The sequence below is a fragment of the Acanthisitta chloris genome, unplaced genomic scaffold, assembly GCF_000695815.1.
Source record: "Acanthisitta chloris isolate BGI_N310 unplaced genomic scaffold, ASM69581v1 scaffold2252, whole genome shotgun sequence".
Taxonomy (NCBI): Eukaryota; Metazoa; Chordata; class Aves; order Passeriformes; family Acanthisittidae; genus Acanthisitta; species Acanthisitta chloris.
In genome coordinates, this window is record NW_008662017.1 from 43,224 (window position 1) to 56,169 (window position 12,946).

Here is a 12,946-nt window from a genome sequence, read left to right on the forward strand (position 1 = left end):
CAAAAAGGACCAAAACAGCTTGGACAGTTCTGACTCTCTGGACTTCTCCAGCCTTGAGAGACTCACCCCACACAGAGCTGTGCTTTACAGTTTGTTATGTCAACTTTGCACCAATAACAGAGAGATGGATGGAACTATTTTAGTGGGAAAATAACACTGTCCTCAAAAAAAAAAAAAAAGGCAATTTTCCATGTTAAAATTTTCAATTTTGCTAAAAAATATTTTGATTTTCTATCAAGCAAATCGAGCCCAGCTGCTGACTTGGAAAGCTCTTTTAGCTGTGTTTCACAGTGGCAAAAAGTCAAATCAACCAAAGCCTGCCAAGGGGGAAGCTAAGGCCACTTCTGTCCTCTTTGGCTTCCAGTCTGCTCATCTCCTTCATTTATGAGTGTCCAGCAGAGAAGGCTAAGTTCCTCATCTCTCTGCCTCACACATCTCCATCCACAGGGCAGGAGGGAGAGGTGGGCAGCCCCTGCTGTAGCAGCTGGAGCTGTGGGGACCAAGTTCTTGGTCCTCCTACACCCAAGACACATGGAAACTGCCAGCTGATTTCACCTGGCACCCACTAATAAGAACCTTCAGGTGAGCAACCAGAAACCTTTCCCCTAAGGCTGTTTTGATTCTTAACATCTCTTTTGCAATTTTCACCTCTACTTTGTATGTTCTGTTGATTTGTTGGGAATATTTTTAATGCAAAGGCTTTTATTCTGAGGAAACATCAGTCTCCAGGCCAGCACAACTACAAGTTGCTTCTGCCAAGTCCTACCGGGCCCATTTACACTGTTACAGAAAAGAGGTCCAGGGATGAACCTGAGGCCAAGCCCACAGGTGGGCTCCAAACCATCCTGCAGAGACCTATTCCCTGTGCAGAGCAGGGCTGCAGAAGCACAAAGCAGAGCCATAACTATGCCACACACAAAGCGTAGGAGCCTGTGCTCAAACTTTCTTCCTGCTCTTTTATTTAGTAGCACAACCATAACCTTTTGCACAGACCAGGACCTTGCTGCAGACCACGCCAAGATATGTCTGTTGCCTGGCCAGGGGGATCCTACAGTGTCTTTTGAGCCCTCCTTAGTCCTTTTAACACTGGAAGAGGTGATGTCTCCCTCTAGGCTCTCATCTTTGGGGAGCTCAGCAGTAGCCTGTTTTCCCCTATTCTTGGCAACATGTTCACCTGCTCAGGGAACAATTTACCTGTCCTAGAATGCTTCTGTGGGGTGACCCCAGAAATTTGGGATTTGACAGTGATACTGAAAGCTGTACTCACCAGGAACAAACAGGTCTATTAGGATAGCTATGTTGGGATAAAGATGTCTCCTAAAAGTGTCTAAAAATTTGGTATATGGAGCCTCCATGAGCCAGTGAGATGGATACCTTCACAAGGAACATCCTCCCACCTTTTCCAACTCCTGTTTTACAGTAGATTTGGTAATCCAGGCTCACCTTGGATTTGGGGCCTCATTTAAATAGCTGAAACTGAGATGTCTCCAATACTAAGTTGGCATCATATAATGCCCTTTACTCTGATTTGTGTTAAAATTCACTCCCTTTTAGATGAACAGCCTGAGTCCAATTTATCTCGCCCAGGTACTTCACTTCTTACATCTTCTGGTCTTGTTTATGTCTTTACAAGGGGTTAAAAGAGCCTGAGAAGCCTAATCTTCACATTGCTGACACTTGAAAGGCTAAGGACCATTGTGCCCTACAGATGGCAGTCCATTTTATCTAGCCAGTTAATGGCAGTGTTTCTCTGACATATATAATATTAAAAAACTTATTAAGGGATGTGTTTTATCCACCCGCACAAGAACTTTCTTGGACCCATTCATGCTGCTGAAGTTCCAGGGAAACAAAATTAACAGTTAGTTGAGAAAGGAGAATTTTCATTTGTGAATGTATCTCTATAAAATATGTAAGGACATACATGTATTCATGTGTATTTCAACATAACCCTACTGCCTAATTTGCATTGACACCTTGTGAATTTCAGCTCCTAGCTTAAAGTGGCATTTTGGAGAAATAATCCACAGATAACAAAGTAGAGCAGAGTGTGGGTGTCTGCACCTTTACTAGGAGAAGTTAAATGAATAACAGCTCAACACAATTGAGCTGATTTCAAGGGCTGGAAGGCAGGCAGAGAATTCTAGCATGCACTGAGGTTATACCAGATAACAGCATCATTTGAAATTTTACCAGATAACCCACTTCCTGCTTCAGATTTTTATTATGTATTTCAAATGAAGAGGAAATTCTAGGTAGTGTAGCTGCCTTGCTGTGTTATATGACTCCATTCTGCCAAGGGCTGATTTCTGGTGCAGTTTTAGCACTGTGGATTCTCACTCAGAGTGCGATAAGCAGCATAGGTCCTGGTTAATGCTTCCTTTGGTTCTGCAACCGAGGCTGAATCAGACGCTGCAAATATCTCAGTATCTACCCCTTGTTTGCTAAGAAGAAGCTGCCAATGCAATATGCAAGAAAAGGTTCCTAAATCCACTCCTTTTATGATGCATTACATCTGGAGAACTTTGAGTGCTTTGGGGTGAAAAGACTGCTAGGAAATAGAAGTCTGCTTGGATTTTAGAGTATTTAGATTTTAGATACAGAACAACAGAAGGAGGAAAGGTCTTCCCAGGAAGAGTCACTGAAGGAGTGGGGCTAACATCTCCCTAAACACGAAAGGCAGAGGGACCCTGAGAGGGCACGTGTTCTTAGTCCTCTAAGCCAGTGCACTAATGCTGGAGCAGTAGAGGGGAGGATGAGTAACCTCCACCTCCCTTGGAGGGATGTGTGCTGTCCCGTCTGTGCTGCAAAGAGGAGAGGTTTTCCAGTGCATAGATATAGGAGTTAAAAAAAACCCCACTTGTCTCATCGAGTAACCCACGGGGACAAGTTATTTCAGCTCCATGTAAAACACAGTTTAGTTTTAATGACAATTATTATAGCGAAGCCTAAGGATTAACAAAGGACCCCACCAGACTAGGGGCTATAACAGACACAAGGAAGCAGTTTCTGCCCTTAAAGCCTGTACATAAAATGAGCATTGGTGGAAGCAGGCAGTACTCCTAGAAAATGTAAACCAAGAAACAAGTCATTGTGACAAATTTCATATCAGCACCAAATTGATGCAGGGCTTCTGCAGGGTGGGAAAGGAGTTGCTGCAGGACAGGTGAGCTAAGGAAGAGGGAGAGGGACAGAGTATGGAGGAGAGGTGGACCTTGAGCTGAGCAGCAGTGAAATGATGGGGTAGCAGAGATGCTGCAAGGAGCAGGATGTGAACAAGCAGATGATCAACACAGGGAGAGAAAATGAAGGCAGCAAAAGTCCCTGGTGTGCTTTCTCAAGCATACTGGGCACAGGGTTTCCCCAGAACCCTGAGCACAGGAAAGATGTGGGTTGTCATACAAGCCAGAGAGAATTTAGGGTGAGGGACCTCTTGACCCTCGTCAAGAGGGATCTCCTCACACCAGCCTGGGGCTGGAGGAAAGGTACTATTAGAGAAAATGTGGCCTGGTTTATCTCTCCCCAACAGCTATCCCAGCATTGCCTGTCCTTCCTTACAGACAATAGTCTGGGCACTTCTCTTTCCACAGAGCAGACAGGAAGATTCAGAGGAAAAATGCATAGCCTGGGTTTTTCTGAGACAGTGAAGGAATTTCAGTGCTCAGGTCTCAGCAAAATTAGTAGCTGAACCCTTGAGTTCCACTTCAAAAATCTCAGCCGGATCATTCATCGCAATTGTTATTCTATATTCAGATACTTTTGGCCAAGTGCATTATTTATGATCCTAAATAATGTTCCAGTTACTGTTTGCTATGACACTGAGTTAGGACTCACTGGGAATGTTAAGAAGAACCTGCAGATATCAACTCTTTCTTACCGAGAAATCAATGCTTGCAAGAATCAGCACAGATATGTCAAATTGTCAGAAGAGTTAGTTTGGGTCAATTGATTCCATGGACATTGTGAGCATCTGAAGCTGATTCTCTCATTAGTGAGTCTAAAGAACCCACTGAGTATTCTAGTTTTTGATGTATAATTTCCAAGAGCTACCTACTTTGCATGGTATTGTGGGAATTATTGTGTTTAAATGTTTCATTGATGAATTTAGAAAGCAAAGGTCTAAATTTCCTTTCTAACCCCTGAAAACTCAACTGACTTTCAAGCTTGGCAGTACAAACCTCCCCCTTACTTATGCAATTTATAGGAATGGACCCAGAAACATCTGTGCTGAATGTGCCTGCTCAGAAAACTTTAAATTACTCAGTAGCAGCTCAAACCACAAGCAGAATCAATGTTTGCACCACCAATTATTTTGAAAAGGAAAAACATTTCCATTTTCATGAAGCGGAGGAAGATAAAGTGATGTTTCATGAACTTCCTCTTATGTGTCAAGCTGGCTTGGTTGATTTTTTGGATAGCACTTAATCACATTGGGTCTTTTCCAGGAAATGGTAATTTACAAGCTTTTGAAACTCATACTTCCCCTCTTCACTAGTCAGAAAGTATGACCTAGTTTAAGTTACAGCTTGAAGATGCGACCTAGTTTTACAGGTAGCCTACACCCACTGACCTCAGCTCAGCATTGTAAAATCTGGAAATCTTCTTTTCATGGAAAGTGAGCTGGACTGTCACCTTGAATCATTTCTCCTTTTTATCTGGTGCCAGAAAAGTTAACAGTATTGCTTAATTTAGAAATCTCAGGACAAAGAAAAAATTAGAGGTACTTGATATCCTAGATTCAGGTCTTGCTGAGGGCTTTTCTGTAGATCTCTGCAAAGGATGGTCATCTGAAGGCCACAGTTTAAGACCATTTCACCACTGAAGACACAGCTGGGTAGCCCAGTGCTGAGAAACTTGGTCACAATGAATGACTGGCACTGCAGACACAGGAACAACCTGGGAGAAATACAGTGGGAGGTGGGGAGAGTACAGCTGCCAGTTTTTCCTTCTCATACAAAGAGTGTGCAGTCACAGAGGAAAATACTCTTCATTTTTCTAGTCTCCTTACTTCATGGCTGAATGTTTGAGCACCTCTAAACTCAAAGCAAATACACTATTTTATAAAGAGCCTGGACTTACTCATGGATGTGATATTAGAACAGCAGTTGACTTATGGGGCAGAGAGCACCAGCATGCTTTCTCATTATATCTCTACCTGGATTAGAACGAGTTGCTCAGATGGGGGCGGTTCTGACCATGTGTAAAATAAAAAAAATTTCACCCTTAAAAGCAAATACAGATGGTGATGGTGGGTCCTTCTACATAGAAATGGTCTGGCAGCCTTTCTGGAAGTGGTTTTTCTCTTAAATGCTGTGATTCTAGCAGAGCAAATATTTTTGCCCTAGCAATGCCATCAAAACCTTAATGAATTTGTCCTAACTGCTGAGTACTGTTTGCAGAGAGCTCCATGCAGGCTCCTACTACTTTTCAAAACTTTTCACTGCATTAAATAAGGTTCTGCCTTAAACACTGTAGATTCCTCTATGTTGAAAGATACACATGATCACATCCATCACATCAGTGGCTTTGGAGCAATGAGCCAGACTTCTAACAAACAACTCACTTTCATAGCAGAAGAAACACCAAAATGTGCAACACTGAAATTTAGGAGTGATGCAGAATTTGAACCTTCAGAGGCACATACTGAGTTAATTTTCCTCTTAACAGGAGATAATTGCCCTAAAACACAAGTATGGAGGAGTCATGGTGGTGGTTATATGTCATCTCCTTTGTACATAAATAGGAATGGGTTAGGTGAGCATGATATTGCAAGGGTTATTTGCACCACCTATATCTAGGTCATCTCAGGAAATTCAAAGAAAACTTCTGAGTTTACCAAAACATTTTTAGCAAATACCACATTTCCGAGTACACGGGAGTTGATAATGTGAGAAATACCAGTGTTTCATTTTGCCTGGTCTTTTCTCACTTCAAAATTAGTGCTGCAGTGAACTTTTGGGCAAAGGTTATATAATGTGAAGCAAACACGTAGGAAGGGTTTGGTCTAGCCCAAACTCAGCTGCCTGTTTTCACGGCTGAAGCAGCATGACACTGCCTGTCACCTTCAGTCCTGTTTTACTCTCTGTGAGAAGCCGACCAGCATGTGCTGGTCTTGATGTGCAACCCAAACTACTGAGTCCAAACAAAAGACCACGATGAAAGACAGTTCATCGGTAACCATTGGACAACATCAACTATAATTACTTCGAGAGGAGGAGCTGGTATTAAACCCATGGTACATTCTTGGTGATGGTCCTTATTTTAGTGGCTCTTATAGTCTGTTATTTTTTCCTCCCTCTAATGGCCAAGAGGGAGAGGAGATCCTGCCCTGGCAGCGGGAACTTGCTCCAGCAGACTCTTTGGTAACCGTCCCATTCCCATTGTTGATTCAGACTGTCTCGTGTTGGGAACAAACCCACATTCATATACTTTTTCTTTTTCTGTAAGAACTTAAATTACTTTTCATTGAATGTGTCTCCAGCCCATAATGGTCATAAAGGCCATCTGTGCTCCAGGGCATCTGGCTCACAAGAGGAGGACAGCAGATGCTGACTGGAGCCTCCTCTGCTGACCACTTTGCAATTTCATAAGCGTCATTGATACCTGGCAGAAACAACAAAAGTAAGACCCAAAAAAAAAGCCTGACTACCACGAAGGCAGAATTTCTGCTTGGGTCATACTTTACACATAGTGCACAAGCACCTTTGATCTGGCAATATGAAAGTCTGGCAAATCAGGTGTATCATATCTCTTCTCCCTCAAAACTTAGGATGGAGCAACTACAAGCCCTTACTCCTGTTCCTGGCTGGGCTGCTGACAAAAGATGGGTCATTTGGTGATCTAAGACAGCATTTCCATCACCTATTCATTTGTTGTAAATACTGTCCAAGTAATTCGGTATCATCCTTTTAACATGGGCACAAAAATAACAAAACAAGTAATAATCTTTGCTCATGACAGATCTCACGAGAGATACAAAAATATGTCACCAATGAGCAAATATTATCCCCAGGGCTACATTATCCTCAGCTACATATAGATTATATATGCTATATTTGAAATAGCTACAACTAATGGATATTATGTAGAAGAAACATTATTTGCATTGTTGCTATGTTTTAAAGCAGTTTACCCTGCACAGAATGACAAACACCAGCATATATTAAAATAGCTACCTCCTAAGAAAAGCTTGAAAACAAACTCTCTCATATAAAACTATTTATAATAATCTTATTGATGTCAGCATGAAAAATCGTGACTGATTTCAAAGTGAGAAGCTGAGCCCTTTCTTACCAGCACAATATTAACCAAGATTAATAAAGCTGAATGAATTGTAACAAGCAATTTATGTATTTGGGAAGAATATTTCACATTCAGCAAGTTCCACAGCACAGCTGGGCCAATAGAGTTCTCAACTATCTTTTTTTATGTGAGATGCTTTGTTTCAGAATCTCACACATCAGCAAAATTCTGCAAGTGTGCAGATGGCATATACCAGAGGAAAAGAGCAAAATTAAGGAAATTTGTCTAGATATTTTCAAATAAATCATGGGGCATTTCTATTTGGCTCATATTTTGGGGAAAAAGTGTTTTTAAAATGTAATTTTTGACCAAGTTAAAAAAAAAAAAAAAAAGAAAAATATCCAGATAACAGAGCAAGAACAGAATGAAGTGCTAATAATTCACAGGCACCAGAATGCTGGACTTCAGGCCAACACAACACGATTCTTATTTATAATACTACTTTTTATATTTATAATGACTAATGAGGTTTAAACAAAATCATCTAAGAGGACATAGATTTGAGAGAAAATGCAAATTCACATAAGTAGTAATTCAATTATACATTTACAGGTGACAATAGGGGGTAAATTCAACAGCTACTTTCAAGAAATAGTAAACAAATCAGAAATATTTTGTTCTACCAGATTAATCTCTAATTTATTACTCTCTATTGACAGTGATAGATCAAAAAAGCAAGAGACAGAAGCTCAGCCCTGGACCTTTGCTGCCAACACGGGTTTATTTTAGCTCTTGCTGGCCCTGTTTGACCTCCTTGGAGGAGCCCTCTCTGTTGAGCCCTGGGGCATGCAGCACATATGCTCAGTTTCATGTGATAAAAAACACAACTTAGTGGGCTGAAACTTGGTAGGATCTTCTGCTTAAGAGGGAAGTTGGCTTAAGCTGCAAGGCTGTATGCCACTCAGTGCCTCATAACTCCAGCCCTCTTCCAGTTAGCAGGACAGAAATAACCTAACTATCCATTTCCAGAACTGCAGATGTTTTCCCAGAGCAAAGATCTGGAGCCATAACAAGTGATAAAACATTAAACCAGATTGACCTTGTTTTGTTTAAGATGTATTACTGCAGGCAATGCTGTACTGCAGACAAGAAGTATTTAGTCACACTAACATTGCAAAAAGCTGCAGGTAACCAGGCAGCTGGTCAACTTCTGTGTAACACAGAAAACATTTTATCTGGAAGATGCTTACACAAAACAGGGCAGTCAGTCTGCAAATGGTTGCTAACTAAGCAGCGTCATTAGTTATTACTTCCCAGAGGGCAGAGTAAGTACATGCAGGTTATGCCATTTGCCCTACCATCAGTTGCCTGGGATCTCAGCAGGGTGAAGAGCCCATGCTGGGGTCAGAGCAGGCACAAGAACAGGCCAGAAATAAACTATGGACAAGCCACGAAGGTCTGCTCCACACTGAATTAATAGCCAGCTTCTGTAGTGAACTGATTTGATCTATGTGCATAGAAGGTTGAGATTGTGGGATCTGGTGTTCTTTTGTGACACAGTAAGGAAAAAAATAACTCCAAGCATTTCACCCAGTCCAATTAACTGTGAAAAGTAGGTTAGAATCATTCACACTGATGGGACATGGAGAAAAATAATATTGTGTACAAGAGTGTCTGAACTTCCCAAAAAGCTATCTTCCATCTGGTCATGTTTAAGTGCGCCAAAATCCATCACTTGTGGGGAAGGGGACAGCAGGAGGAGATCCTGTTTCTGAATCCTCCCCTTAAGGAGCTGGGGTCCCCAAATCCACCCACCAGATATCTTACACCTGATAGTACACACTCAGGGACTGAAGGAGTCTCATACCTACGGGATGAAGAAGCAGCTATATTATGAAGACATGATAGTACCTGAAATGTGAGCTCAGTGGTCAAAGGAGGATTCTGGCATACTCTACTAAAAGAACAACGAGGGATCTCCCATGCAGTGAATGAATCAAGATCCAGAAGGCTGGAAAAGTAATCTATCATTTTGTGACTTGCAGCATGTAAGGAGCTGAAAGCAATTGAAGTTCCTGCTTGTCTTCTGTCACAGCCAAACATAAACTGACTGGCATTTGGTCATGTGCAGTCTGGGGAAAAGCAATGTGACACAAGAGGGCAAGCAGTAAAGAGCACATGGCTCAAACGCTAAACAAATGGCAGGAAAATATGCCCTCTCTAAACTTCATAAAATGGATTGTGAATAGGCAGCAGCAAAGCAAAGATACCCAACCGCTCACCTCCACCACAGCAAAAATATTTCCTTGGAAACTCAGCTAGAAACCCCAACACATTCAGATTTAAGGCTTTATAAAAAAAAAAAAAAAAAAAAAGCAGGAAAAAGAAACATCCAAAGTTGCCAAGAAATTTTGGAAATCTGATTTAAACAACCTCAAGCTGACACAGGTTTCTCAGCTTTCCATGACTGAGCTTTGCTTTGGAGCTAGTCACAAATGGAAACATTAGGCACAGGTATGGAATCTACAGGGTTGGACCCCAGTGAGCGAAAAACAAAAATAAACAGTGGGTAAAGTTCACAGGTTCTGATTCCCAATTACAGCAACCAGGAAATACCGGACAAGACACCAGTACAGGGAGGGAAAAAGAACAAGAAATTGCCTGTGTATATGTGCAGCAGCACTTTCTGGTTTAGGTGTGAGTTTTTTCAAAATGTTGCAGCAAAACGCTGCATACAACCATGATTGTGAAGTTCTGCTGGAGACTAGTTTTGTAACAGCAAAATACAAGCATGCGATAATTGGGTGGAGCCCTCCAAAGCTGGGGCATCAAACCAACGGGCAATAGGGATGGCTTTCTGTGTCCCATCTTCTGGTTCCTTATTCCCCAACTACTTTTCTTTGTTCCTATCCAGCTCAGTCCTTCAACGCTTCAAAAAATCTTTTTGACTAACAAAATTCTTATTCTTTTCCATCCAAAAGCATGGCAAAGCCACCTGAAAATGGGCCAAATAAGGGGGAGTATGCCTAGATCTGACCCAAGGCTGTCACCACCACCAGGAAAAAGAGCTCTATGTCAGTAAGAGAGGGTGAGCAGGACACACTGGCAGCTGGAAGGAGCCAGAGAAAAGGAAGTGGGATAGACAGAAAAAGAAACAGTCACTGGCTGGAGCAAGCTTGGGAAGGCGGGGGGAGGAGTACCCAGGTGCCAAAATATGCAATTGTAAACCCATGTATAAAAATTAACTTAGCAAGAACACAGTAAGAATATACAGATGTTTACATGCACAGAAATACCCTGAATTGCAAATAAACTATTTCCAAGTAAGATTTTTTTAACTTCAATTTTCAGCAAATAATCATCCTGTATCCACAGACCAAAATTATCTTCTGAAGATTATAAAATAAGAGTCACATGTACTTAGCTGAGAACACATCACCATCTCCTCAACGTGACTCCATCAATTCATCAGTCTATTCTTTTCATTGTGTCCTCATGAAGCAATCAAACAAATGAAGCAGACAGAAAAGAACAGACGCTTCTGAGAGAAGACTCAGTTTTAGGAAGGTCAGTGGTAGAGCAGGTGGTTTTACTTCATCATCTTGGCATATATGCCCAGGCTGCCTCAAATGACACCACTGAAGCTTTACAATCTGTGGCTGCTCTGATATAAAAAGCAAAATCAAACTGTACCTACAGCTCTACATGGAGCTTCCTGCTTCCTTTTAAATGTATGTAAGGGTAAGAAGGGACCAGGGCAAGACAGGTAGAATAGGACCTCTTATTTGATTTCTATTTTGTGGAGACAAGATTCAGGGCTTGGCTTGTAATTGTTATTCCTGCAGTAGCCTATTTAGCCCCATGAGGACGTTACCACATACCCCCCATCTAGTTCATCACATAACTGAACAATTTGCAGCCAGAGGATGCTAAGGCAAAAAACAAAACCCCAACCAACAACAAAAATCAACCCCCAAACCATTTGGGCCTCGAAGTCATCACACAAGGGAAATTCAAAGCCCCTAACTGCATTGTGAAACTCAGATCCCTACAGCTCTCCAAAATGAACACAGATGTGCCAAGCTGAGCCTCAGTGAGCCTCAGAAGCCTTTGAACCTCTGGTGGCTTAGGATGCACAGGTAACTAACAACTGTCTGCCCAGGGGCTCAACACACACTACAGATACTGTGACCTTCTCCAGCACACACACAGACCACAGCCACTGTCATTCAGATGACATTTAGTGCTGGCAGCTCCCCTCCTTCGTATAACACCATATGTAGGCAGAGCATTTGCTAAGGTCAACTACTAAGCCTAACTTTTCTTTCATGTCACTTCAACTTCCATCTCTATCTCCCCAAAGACTTAGCCCCTGGACAGACACAGAATAGACATTTTTCTTGCAGTCTGCCACTGGACACCTCTATAGTGGAAAAAATGATTGAGAGTGACCCATAGCTCTTGAGATATTAAAAAAAAATTAAAATCCCCAGATTCCTCATTCATTTCTGGTTTTGAAATGACAACTGTTTGGTGTAAATCATAAATGGGAAGTCCCTGTTTTTGGCTAAATTTCCAACCCTTAATGATGTAACCCAACATGAAAGCAGTGGATCCATGTCTGAAGTCAAATCAAAACTCCATAAAATTCATTGTAATAGCCTCAATATAGTTGATTTGTGCCTCCATTTTCTCATGTTATACCATACCCAGCCTGCATATTCTGAAATTTGAATAAAATCAAAGCTGCATAAAACATACAGGAACACATGAAAATAAAGAACTCAAAGCTGATGCTTTTTTCTTAGAAATATATTTTGCATAAAAACAATATTAACATTAAAAAGAAATGTTTATTATACAGTATAAAAGAATTGCTTGACTTCAACTCAGTTCCTTACAAAAAGAAAAAAAGGCAAAAAAAAGCCTGAGGATTCGTATGAAGCCCCAATTCCTACAGATTTGAGTCTTTTGCCTTCTTTGATTCCTACTTCATTAAATAGTGAGGTTTCCCCACATCACCCTTAGAACACACAAACACTTCTAAAACCTCTCCAACAAGTTGCTGTCACCTGCACAAATGTGCTCTAAGCATCACTTTAGTATTTGCAGCTCTCTCCTGTGGCCCCACACCCACCCCTCAGATTCCATCCACCAACCCCTTTCAGCCAAGCAACTATACAAGTGGCAACACACATTGCAGGTAGCTACAAGTGTCCCTCATTAATTTGTTGGCTAATATGAACAGTGGCCAGCCACTGAAAAATAATGTATAAATGGCTGAGGTGTTCTCAGCTGTCTGTCCTCATAAAACCTGCAAGAATATCTCTTAACACTGCCATTCATCTGCCAAATCTGGCAGAAGTGTGCAGAGTTTTAAAAGCTACAAGGGGAGACAAGGACAGGCAATGCAATGACATAAGCTTCACTTTTTCAGGAAATTAAGCTAAAAAAGTCATTACTCAACTGCAGAGTTTAACACTTGCAGATTTTGTTGTAGGAAAATATGCCTGTTCAGTAACTATAAATATCCCTAATACATTTCTGGGGCTTATTATGTATTAATTTTTAAATGTTATTTTTACATAATGCCAGCTTTGTAATGTCAATTACCCTCCAGGTTTGAAAGGCACCCAGTGACCAGCATTCTGGTGTAATTACTCATGGCATTGGTGTGATTTCCACCCCCTTCCAATAACACTGA